The sequence below is a fragment of the Kogia breviceps genome, chromosome 14 (genome assembly GCF_026419965.1).
Source record: "Kogia breviceps isolate mKogBre1 chromosome 14, mKogBre1 haplotype 1, whole genome shotgun sequence".
NCBI lineage: Eukaryota > Metazoa > Chordata > Mammalia > Artiodactyla > Physeteridae > Kogia > Kogia breviceps.
This window is the reverse complement of record NC_081323.1, coordinates 62,680,925-62,693,436: the sequence shown is the minus strand read 5'-3', so window position 1 is coordinate 62,693,436 and position 12,512 is coordinate 62,680,925.

Here is a 12,512-nt window from a genome sequence, read left to right as displayed (position 1 = left end):
TCCATCCTGCAAGCTGACAGCCTCAAACGAATTTTGTTATTAACACTTAAAAATGGAGAGGTTTCACACTTTAAATATCTAGACTCCTAGCCTCTCTTAAAAATGTGGGCACTTTGGTAGTCCTGGGCCAGGACTGCCCCATGGCAGGGGGAAGGGTCTGCACCATTAGCAGAGGCCTGAGCCCCACCATCTGGGTCCCTCACCCCTCAACCTGTTTGAACTCAGTTCCTTCTTGAACTCTGTTCCAGCCACATTGTCCTCTAGGCTTTTGCTCAGACATACCCCGCTCCTTTCCAACAAAGGACAGAGGCCCTGTCCTATATTCAATCTGTTCTTGGAGTCCTCCTTCCCTGGTCTCTGTCAATTGTCCCCCCACAGACCACCCAACCCAAAAGAGCAGCATGCACCCCCTTCGTTATGGGTTGAATTGTGTCCCCCTAGAATAAGATACATTGAAGCCCTAATTCCCAGTACCTGTGATGTGACCTTATTTGGAAACGGGGCCTTTGCTGATATAATCAGATAAACATAAGGTCGTTAGGGGGCCCCTAATCCAATACTGGTGTCCTTATAAGAAGAGGGAAATTTGGAAATAGTCACACAGAGAGCAGGCCCTGTGGAAACAGAGGCAGAGATTGCAGTAATGCTTCTAAAAGCCAAGGAAGGCCAAGAGTTGCCAGCTATCCCCAGAAGCTAGCAGAGGCAAGGAAGGATTCTTCCTTAGAAGAATGGCAGCTTCTGAGCCAAGTCCAACCATCCTTAGTCCAACCATCCGTGGCAAGTAGGTGGAATAACTAGTACAAATACAACCATCTAGGGCCACCCCTTTTGAAAGCATATTGCGGGTACTTCCAAAGAAGGAGGAAGTCAGGACTTCCCTGGTGGTCCAGTGGTTAAGACTTTGCACTTCCACTGCAGGGGGCACGGGTTTGATCCCTGGTCGGGGAAATAAGTTCCCGCATGCCATGGGGCACGGTCAAAAGATTTTTAAAAAAAAGAAGAAGAAAGTCACCCAAAACAGGGAGGAAGAAAGAGGAAATGATGATGGTGTGCCCCAAAGCGCCAATGACTAAATCCCTGGACAACATTCAACTGGTTTTTATCGAGCACCTACTCTGTGAATGCACCAGAGTTTAAACTCAGTGCCAATGGTTCAGCTATTCTACTTAACCCACGTAAAGACTATGAGTTGATAAGGTACATCCCTCACAGGAACTGAGAGCCTTGATTGTGTTCAAAACAAGTTCAAATGTCTCTGGCCCAGGGACGCTAGCACCCAAAAAAGCATTAAGAGACCTGAAGCAAATTTTATCACCATGAATACAGTTCTCGTTATACTACTTCCTTCTCAAATGTTCTACTGCAAATTTCCGCAGGAAGATCCTGAAGGCACTGACAACAATGACGATAATAATGGCAACAATAATAATAGCTAATATTTACAGAGGGATTAGTCTTATATTCCTGATGACTACTAGGCATTTTTACATTCGTTTTCTCATTAAAGGGAGGCTATGATTATGATTATGATTATTATCGTGTCTCTTTATAGATGAACCTGATGTACACAGAGATTTTACTTATTCAGGCTGGTACATGGTGGAACAAAAACTCTCTGAGTCTAGGGCTTTAGACCATTATTTTTTTTCTATCTTATGCTTTAATTTAAAAAAAAATTTTTTTAGTAGGGGAGTGACAGGATCAGATAGGAGCTTTTTTTAAAAAATCCTTTTATTTATTTATTTATTTAGGGCACGCCTCGCTGGCGTGCAGGATCTTAGTTCCCCAACCAGGGATCGAACCCATGCCCCCTGAGTTGGAAGCATGGAGTCTTAACCACTGGACTGCCAGGGAAGTCCCTAATTTAAAATTTTTGTGTATGTTTTATAATGTACATAATATATTAGTGCCATAGGACATGTTACATAATAAACAAATAAATATTAGGCACACACTGAAGTTTGGGTTCAACCTCAGAACTCAACCAGAATCTTAATTGACTGTAGATCCCTATTTTTTATGCTATCTTCCTAGAACTGGACCATCCATTCATGACAGCTGATGCAAGAGAATAAAATAAATGTCATGTAGATACAAGAAAAGTGGGAAGCCAGTTCACTGTCACAAAGACAAAGCCATTTTCATTTGAATATCACTGCCCAGATCTGCACAAGTCTTTTGTGTCCCTGCTACATCTAACACCTCAAGGCTGAAAAACTATGGGCAAGTGGAGACAAAAACCAAATGCATCTTCAGAAAAAAATATTCAATAACAAGGGTGCAAATATTTATCCAGGAAGTATCAGAAAATATCAGGCAAATTATCATTCTCTGATTTTATGTTTAATTAGAAACTGAATTATGGAAACACTCAGTTTATTATACACAAACAAACCTTTCAAATGAACAGTTTGGTTTGCCAACTGGAAATCAGCCAGTCTTTCCACCAAGCAATTAAAAACAGACTCTAATCGCCTGTCTGGAAGTGAGATGCAAGCTTGCTGAGTCGAATGCTGCTGCTGTTATTCATTTTTTTTTTTTAAGATTTTTAATTTTATGTATTTATTTATTTTGGCTGTGTTGGGTCTTTGTTGCTGCGTGCGGGCTTTCTCTAGTTGTGGCGAGTGGGGGCCACTCTTCGTTGCGGCGCACAGGCTTCTCATTGCGGTGGCTTCTCTCTTTTTTTTTTTTTTTCTTTTTTTGTGGTAAGCGGGCCTCTCACTGTTGCGGCCTCTCCCGTTGCGGAGCACAGGCTCCGGACGCGCAGGCTCAGCGGCCATGGCTCACGGGCCCAGCCGCTCCGCGGAATGTGGGATCTTTCCGGACTGGGGCACGAACCCGTGTCCCCTGCATCAGCAGGCGGACTCTCAACCACTGTGCCACCAGGGAAGCCCGCGGCTGCTTCTCTTGTTGAGGAGAACAGGCTCTAGGTGCACAGGCTTCAGTAGTGGTGGCACACGGGCTCAGTAGTTGTGGCACACGGGCTTAGTTGCTCCGCAGCATGTGGGATCTTCCCGGACCAGGAATTCAACCCGTGTCCCCTGCATTGGCAGGTGGATTCTTATCCACTATGCCACCAGGGAAGTCCCTGCTGCTGTTATTAGCTTGGTGACATTAATAGTGTTTAGTAAGAGCCTCAAGGATTAGCACCCACCAGCTGGGCTAATCTGACAAAGGCAATTGAAACCCCAAAGAAACAGGACAAAATTATAATTTATACTGTGGGCAGCAGTGTAGGCAGTGCAACTGCTCCACGAGGCATTATGGAATGTGGGTTGAAAGGGTCTGAAATATATATATTCTTTGACCCAGAAGTCCACATCCAGGAATTTATTTTATACAATTAAGGAAGCCATCAAAGATTTGGTTACAAGAATGTTCATCATCATGTTTAAAACTGAAAAATTGGTTTAATCAACTGTATAGAGCATCTATACAATGGAGTACTATGTAGTTGTGAAAAAAAGATGCTACAGAACTAGATACCCTGACGCATAAAGAGACTTTTTTTTTCAAAGAAGATCTGCAAATGGCAACAAACACTTTAAAAAAGTTCAACATCACTAATCATTACAGAAATGCAAATCAAAACTGCAATGAGACACCATTTCACACCCACTAGGATGGCTACTATTAAAAAAAAAAAACAAAAAAACAGAAAACGAGTGTTGATGAGAATGTGGAGAAATTGGAACACTTATGCGCTATTGGTGGGAATATAACAGGGTGCAGCCACTGTGGAAAACAGTATGGTGATTCCTCCAAAATTTTAACTTAGAAGTACTATATGATTCAGCATTTCCACTTCTGGGTATATATGCAAAAGAATTGAAAGCACGGACTCGCTACAACATGGATGAACCTAGAGGACATTCTGCTAAGTGAAATAAGCCAAACACAAAGAAGGTAAATACTTTATGACTCCCATGTACACTTTTCTGTAGAGCAGAGATCTGCTGATCAAACCAGCACAGGATTCCAATCACCTCAGCAGTGACATTTTTCTAGGTACAGAAATGAACTGACATTTTTCTTTCTATATCAGGTTAAGATTTTTATAATTATGAGTCAGTCTTTGAGTCTGATAACCTCTGAATGATATTATGTGCTGAATAATTAAATTATAATGGAACACAGATAGAGATGCCTCGGATCTCCTTATCTCACATTTTAACTGACAGCGCGGCCATTATAAAATGACTAAGGGTGAGGAGTACGAGAGAGAGGTGTAGAAGACAAACACACTCCTTCTTCTCTCCGCAAAGCCTTTCTAGCAACATCTCCCCTCAACCATCCAAGCTATCTCCCAGTACTGAGATGTCACAAGATCACCCTTGACTTAAACCCCAGGCTGTCTTATATGAATTACCACAAAGGCATCTTATCCTCTGATAACACATCTCACATCAGGTTCTGTAACTTAAGACTCCACGAGGGGGTACTTCCCTGGTTGCACAGTGGTTAAGAATCCACCTGCCAATGCAGGGGACACGGGTTCGATCCCTGGTCCAGGAAGATCCCACATGCCGCAGAGCAACTAAGCCCATGTACCACTACTATTGAGCCTGTGCTCTACAGCCCGCGAGCCACAACTACGAGCCCACATGTCACAACTACTGAAGCCCATGTGCCTAGAGCCCGTGCTCTGCAACAGGAGAAGCCACCGCAATGAGAAACCGCACACCACAACGAAGAGTAGCCCCTGCTCGCCGCAACTAGAGGAAGCCCAGGCACAGCAACAAAGACCCAATGCAGCCAAAAATAAATAAATTAATTAACAAAGAAAAAAAAGACTCCACGAGGAACCCTGTAGCCTTTCCAGCTTCACATGATGCCCCCTCCTCTCTGCTTTTGTTCATTCATTTGGGTGTGACTTCACTTCCTCTTTGCATGTCAAATAACTGACTTGCTTTCCAGGTCTGCAGAGGAAGACTCAGAGTGGGAAACAGAGATATTGTGTAGATCTTCTAAACTGACTCTCCACCTATTACGGACTGACTGTGTGCCACTCCACAATTACCAGTCCCCTGCTGTGCCCTTAGTATGAATTTTGATGTCCTCTGATGACCCTTATCAACATTCTCAAAGCCATACATCATGACTTGGATGCATCCCTAGAAAGCAAACACAGCAGAGTACTCATTGTCTGGGGCTACTGATCCCTTGGACTGTTCTCTAGGGCTGAATCAGATGTCAGCTCAAGGAGTTGCATTTCTACCTCCTTAAATTCCCTCTACAACTTTCCATAACATAAACTTTGCCTACTCACACTGTTCAGGAGTGAAAGCTCATCAGGGTCTCAGGCCACAAAGGTCAGTTGCTACTTCCAGAAGCCTGGCATGGTACATGAATTGATTTAGGAGGAATATGAGAAGACTGTGTATGATAAAGAGGCATGCTATTAAATGACATTAAGTCACACAGTGAGACAATTATTCTCCATTCAATTACCCTTTGATTAGTTCTAGAAGACAGTCCCTGGTGAATTCTACCCTGTTTTTTGTGGGGGTTTTTTGTGGTATGTGGGCTTCTCACTGTTGTGGCCTCTCCCGCTGTGGAGCACAGGCTCCGGACGCGCAGGCTCAGCGGCCATGGCTCACGGGCCCAGCCGCTCCGCGGCATGTGGGATCTTCCCGGACTGGGGCACAAACCCGTGTCTCCTGCATCGGCAGGCGGATTCTCAACCACTGCGCCACCAGGGAAGCCCCTCTACCCTGTTTTTAACGCATCTCCAAGGCCTGCTAACCTCCACCTTGAACAAAGAGAAAGTAGACCTCAAGCAGGTAACAGTATCTGGCCAAAATGTAATAATATTTTGTTTCATTTGTATGTAGTTTTAAAATTATCTTTTTTTTTTCCATGGTATGGGAGGCTTGTTTTCTATTTACTATAGTAAATAAAGTTTCCTTTTAAAATAAACTTGGTGATGAAAGGGTGTCCATTTAAAGAAAAAAATATGAAGTAAATAATAGTATAGATGGTAAGCACAGATGGCAAAAATGTGAAGACTGAAGCTGGGGTCCAGGTTTGGGGTCAGACGCAACAGCACAGGGAGATCAGCTCGGTGCTTTGTGTCCCCCTAGAGGGATGGGATAGGGAGGGTGGGAGGGGATATGGGGATATATGTATACGTATAGCTGATTTACTTTGTTATACAGCAGAAACTAACACACCATTGTAAAGCAATTATACTGCAATAAAGATGTAAAAAAAAAATAAAAGAATGGCCTAGGTTTGAATTTTGGCTGTGCCACTTGGTAGCTCTGGGATCCTGGGCCAGTTATTTCACTTGTTTGAGGGGATAATCCATCCCTATGGAGTAGTTGCATGGATTAAATATGTAAGCGTATCACCGAGCAAGGTATGTGACTCATAAAAGCAGCCCACTCAATGGATACTTTTGGTATGACTATTGCCCCACCTAACTCTGGACCACAAGCTGTGTTTGCTTTCCAGACTGAGGAGTCTGCCCCCACAAGGGTCCATCCCTGGCCACATAAGCAACACAGAAAAGGCTGTTTCTGTATGAGTCCCACACTGGCACGCCTGGATGCTCTCTGCCTTCATCTCTTCCATGGTCATCCATCAGTGGCCCCTCCCAGCTCCTGACCTTCCCTCCTGAGTGCGGACAGCCCGATCTTTTCATTCATTTCTTCATTAATGGGACACATACTTATTAAGCGTCTGTCAGACACAGGGGAGACAGCACTGACTGTGGAAGCCGAGCCACAGCTCTCAGAGCACCTCCACTGCGGATGCATGCAGATGAGCAGTAATCAACAAGAAGACACAGACATGGAACACTTTCAGATAGTTTGTGCCCTGATCTCCTCCTGAAAAGGACACTTGCTTACAATGTGAGAGCAGAAACAAGAAGGCAGAAGACAGCTATTCCCCAGCTCAGCGGGGAATGTGCATGTCAGATGACAGAAATTTTTTGTCACTCTACACGTGTCCAAGAATGACCAAGAAAGTGTTTCGAATATTGATTTGGGGGTTACAAATAAATTCTAGTGAGCAGATGGATTCACAAATACCAAATCTGCAAATAATGAGAACTGACTGTAAATTAGTGTGATGTGGTAGAGAGTGAGGAGGAGGGGGGTTCAATTTTCAATGGAGAATCTCTCTGAGGAAGAGGTAACATCTCAGCTGAAACTTGAATGATGAGATGAAGCCAGTCATGTGACGTTCAGGGGACACAGTGTGCCAGGGAGAAGGAGCAGCAAGAGTACAGGACGGGAGAAAGAAACAAGCTTGGCGAGTCGGGGAATCAGAAAGGAGCAGCTGAAGTGTAGAGAGTAGCCTGTGATGGGGAGAGAGGCAGGAGATGAAGTTGCAGAAGTGAGGTTGGGGTGGGTTGGTCCTCAAGCCCACATAGAACCAGGCCCATCACCGATATAAAATTCAGATCTTCCTCTAGACAAGGGGCTCCTTTCTAGCCACCCCCATGGTCCTACCCTCAGCTCCTACCTCTGATGGACCTTCCCAAGGAGCCCTGGCTGGCTCCTCCTGGCAGCCCAGACCCCGCTCTCTCTCTACCATGGGCATGCTAACAAGTAGGAAGTTCTTTCTTATGTATAACCTAAACCAGTGTTGCAACAATTCAAATCCATTTTCTGTTGTCCTAAGTAACTATATAGGGGAGTTACCATCACCATCCTTAATATATTACAATTCCTTAACATATTACAATTACCACTTTTTGAGCAAAAGCAATATGCTAAGAGCTTTAAGGGAAAAGGCTCAGAGAGGTTAAGTAACTTGTCAAAAGTCACACAGCTAAATGCTGCGGGAAGAGTCAGACCCAGTTCTGTCTAACTCCAAGCTGAACTCTTTCTATTATGTTCTTTTTCCCTCCCCTGGCTCTTCTCAAACATACAGACTCTCAACACTTCTCTTTATGGATGGTCACAATAACCTGATTTATCTATATATAAACAACTAGGTGGTTTTTCTTGTTCCCCATACCTTGCCCTGTACAAGTTGAATCAAGAGTCAGTCTCTATACACACTACTATATACAAAATAGATAACCAACAAGGACCTACTGTATAGCACAGGGAACTATACTCAATATCTTGTAATAACCTATAAAAGAATGTAAAAATATATATATATATGTATAACTAAATCACTTTGCTGTATACCTGAAACTAACACAACATTGTAAATCAACTATATTCCAATATAAATAAATAAATAGATTCAGTCTCTACGGCTTATTCTTATTTGCAAAGTTTGTAATCAGCAAGAGTGGGTTCAGTGTATAACCGACGGCGTATTAATATTATTTAAATCCTGAAAATAGTATATGTGAAATAACATTTGTTAAATGAATGACAAACCAGGAAGGATCACATTCTGCTAGTTTGGCTGAGGGGACAAATGACGTGGCATTTGTCAGCCAGTAGCCATGCCCTGGCGTTTGTCATGCTGTGTCCACTTTGGGTAGACATTCTGCTACCTTCAATAATTAGGTCATTTTCAATAAATAAAACTTATTCTGCTATAGAATTATTGGACCATACACTTCCCCAAAGTCTCTATGAATTATGCATATTGGGGCTTCCCTGGTGGCGCAGCGGTTGAGAGTCCGCCTGCTGATGCAGGGGACACGGGTTCGTGCCCCGGTCCGGGAAGATCCCACATGCCGCGGAGCAGCTGGGCCCGTGAGCCATGGCCGCTGAGCCTGCGCGTCCGGAGCCTGTGCTCCACAACGGGAGAGGCCACAACAGTGAGAGGCCCGCGTACCACACACACACAAAAAAAAATTATGCATATTATGCAGAGTTTATATTGAGGATCATTTCCCTGTGCTGAGTAATTGGACCTAAATATTGTGATAAGTCAATGCAGCCTTCCTCAATCAACAAATTTTGATATCCTTTCTCCCTTCTCCCCTTTTTATATCTTGGTTTCTGACTTTTCTCTTGTTTCATGCTTTTTGGCATTATTGTCCCTACTGTTTTATTGTAAAATGCTTCCAATCTTCTTTGGAAATTGATAGGGCTTCGAATCAGTGACATTTTTAGAATGTGCGGCCATCCTGTTGGAATCAGTGACGGTTTTAAACCACAGATTTGTTTTTAATCCAACCGATCAGAAAACAGCTTATTTGTTAAAGCAAAACTTTAAAAAAATTCTTTACAGGAGCTAGTTTGTGCAGTTTCTGACTGAGTTCCTATGCAAGACACACGAGTGATGTTAGGATTATGTGTGAAGGTGTGGAGGATGAGCCCCAGCTTTGCAGTCTGACAGATCCGGGTTCAAGTCATTCAATTTCTCTGAAGTTGAATTTTCTCCCTTTGACAACGGACATATGGCCCTTCAGGGCTGTTGTGACACTAAAGATAAATACATTTTGAAGTTACAGTAAAGATAATAACCGTAAGAGCCAGCAATTCCACTTCTGGGTATATACCCAAAAGAATCGAGAGCCAGGACTCAAAGATACTTGTATACCAATGTTTACAACAGCATTATTCACAATAGCCAAAAGGTGGGAACCACCAAGTGTCCATCAACAGATGAATGTGTTAGGGGAAGCACTAACTGAAACCACCCACCCCGGCCAGGCAAGATAGTAGCCACTTGCATGAGTTATCTCACAAACAGCAGGTCCTGGTAAGGAACGCAGAACTAACAAGCTACCACCAAGAATTCCGGAACGGGCAAAAGGAGAGACTCTAGTCCATGTGTCCTACCAATCTCCCAGAATCCTTCTCACTGGAATCCGTCTTGGCTGAGCGATGTGTGCACCACCAGGAAGGACCCTGAGTCAGAATGACTGGCCAGAGACAACCTGGAAACTAACCCCATCACCATGAAACCCGAGGCTGCAAGTCACGTGGCAGAGCAGTTCTCCTGGGTTCCCTTACCCTGCTGCTCTCCTCCCGGGCGCCCCTTCCCAATAAAGTCTCTTGCTTTATCAGCATGTGTGTCTCCTCGGACAATTCATTTCCGAGTGTTAGACAAGAGCCCACTGTGGGGCCCTGGAAGGGGTCCCCCCTTCCTGCAACAAATGGATAAACAAAATGTGGTATAAACCTACGATGGAATATTATTCAGCCTCACAAAGGAATCGGATTCTGATGTAACATGGATGAACCTTGAAAACCTGCTAAGTGAAATTCGCCAGACACAAAGGGACAAATACTGTATGATTCTACATATGAGGTGCCTAGCACCTCATATCAAATTAATAGAGACAGAAAATAAAATAGAGGTTATCGGGGACTGGGGGAAGGGAGTTATGGCTTACAAAGTTTCTGTTAGGGATGATGAAAAAGTTCTGGAGATGGATGCTAGTGAGGGTTGCAGAACGGTATGGATGTACTTAATGCCACTGAACTAAAAGTGATTAAAATGGTAAATTTTTGTTAGGTATATTTTACCCCAATTCTTTAAAAATAAAAAATTAAAGATAACAAAGATAGTTATTTTTGTTAATAAATTATAATTGCTATCATTACATATTTGTATAATATATACATGATTTAGTAGGCTAGCTGTGCAGCTTAAAACTACTGAACCTAGTCAGAGTTTTCCTCGTCTTACCTGTACCAGACCTTTCTCAGCAAGGGGTCTGTAGAAACGTGCGGGGACCCTGGAAAGAAAGGTGCAGGCTCTTAGGTGTAAAACATCACAAGCACTATGGTAATACCTCAGGAATAATGAACCTTGATTTCTGCAGAATGAATCAACTTGTCATCTGAGTCAGCTGATTACTATCTGACTTTCTCTGTGCTGTCATGGGTCTTTTACATTCACAAAGGGGATGTAATGAGATAATCATTAGCCCTCAGACAGCTATTTCAAATGTAAATCAATAAGCCAGTGGAACCTGGGGACTGCTGCTATTTAGACACCTTTTAATGGCCAACCTCTGCTAACCCAGCGAGAGTTGGGCCATGCTGGCTGAGGAAACAGGCAGCTCTTAGGGTGGTCCTGGTAGTTTCATTCTGCTTCAAGGGGACAAACCCATTTACAGGGAACCCCAGGGGGTCAGCGATCCTTAAACTTCTTGGATTTTGGCCACGGAGGACACCGGGATTACGTTGGGTAAGATCTCTGAACACAAGCATTTCCTTCAGAAGAACGGGCGAAGTGAAGTAAAAGATTTACTCACAGAAGCATCTCTGATTCCTGGGGAAACCAGAACAACGAGTTTTCTTAGCAGTTCTTTGGGAAGGTGGTTAACACACAGGAGCTGGTGAGGAAGCCAATTTCAGGACAAGAACCAGCTGATTAACCAAGACGGAGTTCTCAGGCTCAAAGTCATTGTGATCTTGTTGGCATCGCCAAGTTTTAACAATATTGTCAGCAGATAGGGTAGGGTTCCCAGAGAAACAGAAACAGGCATGGTTTTCTTGACATAAAAGAAGGCATTTGGGGCCTAAGCCATTTTGTGATCTAAGCCTGGCCACAAGGCTTGCCCTTGAACAGGTCTCAGTAATTAGTGATCTTAAGGGAAGTGAGGGAATGCAGGAACAAAGGAAAAGCAGTCAAGAAACAATAGTTCAGCGATAAAACAGAGTCCTAGTTCCTTCTCAAGGGATACACATCACAATCTAATACAGTCTTTGAGTTCTGCAGGAACTCAGGTGGAGGACAGAATGATGTTGACCCTCGTGACTTCAATCAACTGAAGCTTGGACTCTGTTGACCTTGGCCCCAATTCTATGCTGAATTCTCCTCTGCTCAAGCTCCTTCATGAATATGCATGTACCCTTAGCTTAAAACGTCCCCAATTTTGCTGTTCAGGGAGAAGTTGCTTTGGGAAAGATCCCCGGTGTTTTCTTTACTTGCTGCAGGTGATAAATCCTTCCTTTCCCTGCTCTTTGGCTTGGTTGTGTCTTTTGGCTGGACACCCACCCAGAGGTGAATCCAGTTTATCAGGTAACAATATCACTGTCACCATCATCATCATCATTGTCATCTGCTATCAATTCAGTCTTCCCTTACCTTTTTAAAAATATTTATTTATTTTATTTACTTTATTTTTGGCTGTGTTGGGTCTTTGTTGCTGCACGCGGGCTTTTCTCTAGTTGTGGCGAGCAGGGGCTACTCTTCCTTGTGGTGCGCAGGCTTATTGCAGTGGCTTCTCTTGTTGAGGAGCACGGGCTCTAGGCGCGTGGGTTTCAGTAGTTGCAGCACGCGGGCTCAGTAGTTGTGACTTGCGGCTCTAGAGCGCAGACTCTGTAGTTGTGGCGCACAGACTTAGTTGCTCTGCAGCATGTGGGATCTTCCCGGACCAGGGCTCGAACCCGTGTCCCCTCTGTTGGCAGGCAGATTCTTAACCACTGCGCCCAGGAAAGCCCTTTTCCCTTACCTTTTAAATCTTTTAAATCTTCTTTGTGAAGAATTGTTTATATATTTGTGACTCATTGAGACCCCTTTTGATGTCAGGTCATTTCATTTCAAACTGCATTTCCATTAATCTAGACTTAAAAAACAAACAGGAACTTCCCTGGTGGTCTAGTGGTAAAGAATCCGCCTGCCAACGTGGG